The following is a 6,000-nucleotide window of genomic DNA, read 5'->3' as shown; positions in this document are numbered from 1 at the left end:
ATGTTCTATTGTACCAAAGAACTCCTCACAAATAATTTCTCATTTGGAAATGATCTCCAGGTCAGCAGATTATTAGGAGTATCACCGTGTCAACTTAAATGCACTTTGATAGAACTATTACTGAGCAAAATCAGTTCACAAGACAGCTCACAAAATGGAGGTTACAGAGCACCTTCACAAAATGGCAGACTACATTCCTCCAAGCACATGGCATGAACAAAGACAATTGGTTTGTCTAGTTTCATTCGAGTTTGATGTGTTCTTGCATATTTTAATTCCTTCACGGCCAACAAACCTTTTCAATCTTTCCCTATAGCTCAGGTCCTCCAGTGCTGGCAATATCCTTGTAAATTTTCTTTGTAATCTTTCAATCTTACTGACATTTTTACTGTAGATAGGTGAACAGAACTGCACACAATGCTACAAATTATGCCTCACTATACAACTTCAACATAACATCCAAGCTCTTCCTTAAATCAAATATGTTGATTTATGAAGGCCAATGTGCCAAAAGCTCTCTTTATGACCCTTTCGACCTATGACACCACTTTCAAGGAATTATGGATCTGTATTCCCAGATCCCTTTGTTCTACTGCACTCCTCAGTACCCTACCGTTCACTGTCTAAATCTTACCCTGGTTTGTCCTCCCACAGATTATCTGCAATATCTTCTGTTTATTCTTTTCTGTGACAGAAAACCACATATCACAAGTCCCCATTGGTTGATTCACACAATGAAATCAGGTTGTCCTTATTTTTTGATCCCCTACAAGTACTCAAACAACAGCTTTCTTCTTTCAAAATGAAAAGAAATGAACCTGCATCGCGAGAACCATTGTGCAGGACCTTGCTGAGCTACTTTCCAGCTGCAACTAAACAGAACTCAACTTCCAACTTTAATAAAATCTATTAAACACACACTCTGTTTCATACCTGTATCAAGTTACAGAAAGGTGGGGCAAAGAATTCTATTTTGCGGTCCTACCCTCCACTTGCTTCTCCAGTTCTGGCCTCCAGAAACAATTTTAGTCTCTTCATGAATATTCATTGCTTGCTCTTTTCTGATCATTTTCACCTTGAGTTCGAGCTCTGCATTATTACTGGCAATACTCCTAACGTGCTGCATTGTACAGATAGCTCCGGCAGGAGGAAATTGAAAACTCAGACATTATTATTTTGGGGAGCTTACAGTTGAGTGTCTTGCCTGTTCAAACAAAGGATCAGCTTTCAATATATTATGTGATGAAAATCTCAAAATAAATGCCGCAAGAAATAGACTTTTCATAAGAAGCACGGCCTGCAGGGAAGTAACTTTAGGGAATACCTGATTTATTTTAGGGCCAGTTAATTAAATTTTTGAACCTACCAGTCACCAAAAAAAAAAGCGAATTATTCCACCAGGATATGTGCTGCTTATGGTCTTCTATCACTTGTCTACACCTGTTGGTTTTTTATTGAAAAGCACTGGAAGGCACCTTAGCCTAGAGGTTCTGGTGCGCTCGCCGTGGATGCGCCAAGCCGGGTGGATGTCTTTAGGAATGATAGTGACCCGATTGGCATAGATGGCGCACAAGTTGGTGTCCTCAAACAGCCCCACTAAGTAGGCCTCACTTGCCTCTTGCTGTGATATTACAGCCGAACACTGGACGTGCAGGTTAGTCTTGAAATCTTGTGTACCCTCACAGACCAGGCACCGGAAAGGCAACTTGCAGATCAGCAGCTTGGTTGACTTCTGGTAGCGCCGGATCTCCTGCAGTGCCATCGCGCCTGGCCGGTAGTGGTGGGGCTTTTACACAACACCCGTAGCCAGAGCGCCTTGGACACGAACTGCTTCCAGAGTACTTTGTTTCCTGTTGACTTGGGCACTGCTTGCCTGGTCCCCGCCATCACTCTTGTTCCTTTTCACTGTTTTATTGGTCATCATTGTGAATGCATGAAAGGGCATCTCTGCAGCCCTGCCAAGATTCAAGATTCAAGTTTACTTATCAAAACATGCAGTGAAATATGTAGTTTACGTTAACAATCAACTTGCCCAAGGATTAGCTGGGATTATGTTGTCAATGAATGTTCCAAAGGTATGACGGAATGAAATAAGAAAGAACAAGGAACATTAATTAGAGGATTGTGAATAATTAAGCTTAGGAAATATGGATTATTTGTAAGAAAATTATGAATTATGTACATCAGAATCAGGTTTAATATCACTGGCATATGTCATGGAATTTGTTGTTTTTGTAGCAGCAGTACAGTGCAATACATAATAGAAAAAATGTGAATTACAGAATATATATATATATATAAAACAGTTGAATTAAATCATTAGTTCAAAGATAGAAATAAAAAAGTAGTGAGGTAGGAATCAGATGGCAGAGGGGGAGAAACTGGTCCTGAATCATTGAGTGTGTGCCTTCAGGCTTCTGTACCTCCTTCCTGATGATAGCAACGAGAACAGGGCATGTCTTGGATGACGGGGGACGTTAGTGATGGACGCTGCCTTTTTGAGGCACTGTTCCTTGTGGTGAGTTCGCTTTGTCCTGGTCCAGACACATGGACACTTTGCCCATAAAAGCAAACCAATGCCTGTACTTCCTTAGAAGTTGAAGAAGTTCACCATGGCTCTTGCGATTGTTTTATATATGTGCTATAGAAAGCATCCTACTTGGATGCATCAGAGCTTGCTATGGCAACAGCTTTGTCCAAGACCGTAAGAGCTTATGGAGAGTTGTGGATGTTCTCAGCCCTTCACACAAACTAAGTACCCTGTCACTGAGCCCGCCTACATTTCCCACCATCTCGTGAAAGCAGCTAACCTTATCAAGGATCCTTCTCACCCTGGCCCTACTTCTCCCGTCCCTCATTGGGCAGAAGATATAAAAGTCTAACCACCAGGCTCAAAGACAGATTTTGTCCCACTGTTAATAATGGACAATAAAGATTTTGCTTCCTGAATACTTTTTGGGTGTATCTTATAGATTTTGGGCTGCTGATCATGAAAATTACCATGAAATTCCCCTAACACATAGGGCTTTTTGGAAATGGTCTATTTTTTATTTCAATTCATAATTCAAGTCAGAATAAATGATGCCAAGATTAAGGAAGGCATTCAGTGATGGTGTTGAAATTTTTCTTGGCAGCTGTGTGCAGCAGGTTGAAATATGCTTTGAGCATACAGAATCATAAAATCTGACATGTCACTAAAGATTCATTTTCTGCATTCCCATTTTGACTTCCTCCAGTCAAATCTTGGTGCTGTCAGTGACGAGCATGGTGCAAGGTTTCACCACGACATGATGGTCAAGGAGAAATGGTATCAGGGCAACAGGAATCCAACAATGTTGGCTGATTATTGTTGGGCACTTGGTGAGAACCCTTAGACACAGTATTAACGAAAATCATCAACAAAACTATCGCAAAGCATCAGCACTGTTATGTAATTAAACACATTATGTTCAATAAAAGTTAATTTCTTGTTTCTCCAAATTCCTATGTGATACAAGTACTATAGTCTGAAATTAGATTTGTGCTCTGCTTCAAGCGGTCTATTATGAACAGAAAATGAGGAAGCAACACTTTTGGAAACAAAACTGTTGTCTGGTTTTATCAGACTCTTAAACAGGCATCTCATTCACTAAGAGATGAACTTTCAAACACTTGATCTCCCAATCTGCCTTAATGTGGCCCTTGTACTTAGTCTAGCTGTAATATACTTCCTCTGCAACAGCAAATATATAATGTCTACAACATTATATTCTATCTTCTTTTTTCATTCTATTAGTTTGATGCAATTACGTGTCACATGATCTGAATAGATGGCACATACAGTGAAGCTTTTCACGGTAGCTCAGTAATAAAAACCAATTCCAATCTTGTGTCAGGATAACAGTTATCAGGAGAGGGAAATTACAGAGGAAGAGAGGATAACTGAAGATAGTAACCCCTTTAATTGAATGATAAGGACTACTGTTGTGACTGTGAATGAAGTCACTAGAGAGATACTGAAGCTGATGGATACATAAGTCTTTATTCAGCAAAACAAGCAGGCACAATATTGGAGACACTCTTGGAAGAAGTGGCCTCTCTGACTCAATATTACATGACATTTTTATATGCTAAAGATCAAAGGACAATTATATAGTTACAATGCTTCCTTTGAATTACATATAATTTTTCAAACACCTCAATCTGCACATCAGCACACCAGACACACAAATTGAATGTTAATCCCCCCAAACTCTGGGCTAATTCATGCATACGCAGATATCTTAGGTTAATGGAGTGTTTCTTTGTTTTCAATCAACCTCAGTCAGCAGCTCCAAGAACACCATTGTTCAGAGCTGCATTTTAAACTCAATCTACAATCCATGTTCAGGTCTGTAAAACCATCAATTCCATCATCCAAATCATTGACATACAACATAAAAAGAATCAGTCCCAACACAGAGCCCTGTGGAACACCAGTAGAAACTGGCAGCCAACCAGAAAAGGCTCCCTTTATTTCCACTCTTTGCCTTCTGCCAACCAGCCACTGCATTATTCATACGGGAATCTTTCTTGTAATACCATGGGTTCGTAGCCTGTTAAGAAGCCCCATGTTTTGCACTTTGTCAAAGGCCTTCTGAAAATCCAAGTACGCAACATAAATCAGCTCTCCTTTGTCTATCCTGCTTGTTATTTCTTCACAGAATTCTGACCGATTTGTCAGGCAAGATTTTCCCTTGAAGAAACATTGCTGACTACGGCCTATTTCATCATGTGTCTCCAAGTACCCTGAGACCTCATCCTTAATAATCAACTCCAATATCTTTCCAACCACTGAGGTCAGACAAACTGGCCTATAATGTCCTTTCTTCTGTCTCTCCCTCTCCATGAAGACTGGAGTGACATTTGCAGATTTCCAGTCTTCCGGAACCATTCCAGAAGCTAGTGATTCTTGAAAGATCGTAACTGATGCCTCCACAATCTCTTCAGCCACCTCTTTCAGAACCCTGGAGTGTATACCATCTGGTCCAAATGACTAATTTACCTTCAGACCTTTCATTTTCCTGATAATCTCCTCTCTATTTATGGTAACATGACCCCTGACACCTGGAATTTACACCTTACTGTTCGTGTTTTCCACAGTGAAGACTGACGCAAAATATTTATTCAGTTCATCCGCCATTTTATGGTTAAGCATTCTATGTTTACATAATTTATTGCGGGTTAAATGTAAAAGTATATGAATGGCCCACGTCATCACATCACCATTTCAGACTGTATGTGCACACCTCACTACAGTAAAAAAATTAAATAGACATACATCTCCCAGCTTTGTGTTTTTCTTTTAATTAGTTTTATGTTTTGGAGTTACAAAAAGTAACCCTATTGTAAATTACTTCTTAGTGCAGATATGTGGCAAAAGAACCAATGGGGAGCTGATAGGTATGTGAGAGAGAATAAGATGCAAAGCTGCTGGGGAAATGGGGAACTGGACTGATAGAATTGTTCTGCTGGATCTGTTAGTCTCAAAACCTCTTTGCATTGTAAGTGCGAAAGATCCATTCTCTGGGACCAGCTGTACCTCGATCCAAACTGGCCCGTAAGACACAATGTAGAAAATGGGCTTGGTATGCCAATTATCTAATGTCTGCTGTCAATTAGAAATCAAGCAATGGAAAATGCAATGTTATCAAATGGCTCTTAATCACCAAAGCCCTGCTTTCCGTTGCTCTGAATAAACATGACAGATTCAGCAGGTGCTAGAAATCCAGAGTAAAATGCTGGAGGAACTCAGTAGGTCAGGCAACATCTACAGAGGGAGTTAAGTAGCTGATGTTTCAGGCTGAGATCCCCTTCATTAGGACAAGAAAGGAAAGTGGAAGAAGTCAGGATGACTTAGCTGCAGACCACCTAATGGGTCTGTTCCACATGAGCTACAAAGCCTAATTCCAGAGGCAAGCTGAGGATAATTGGTCTTGCCAAAAGCCTGTATGTAATTGACTCTTGCATGAAGGAGATCTG

This window comes from Mobula hypostoma, chromosome 26 (assembly GCF_963921235.1).
Source record: "Mobula hypostoma chromosome 26, sMobHyp1.1, whole genome shotgun sequence".
NCBI classification, from domain to species: domain Eukaryota; kingdom Metazoa; phylum Chordata; class Chondrichthyes; order Myliobatiformes; family Myliobatidae; genus Mobula; species Mobula hypostoma.
Note: the sequence above shows the minus strand (reverse complement) of the source record.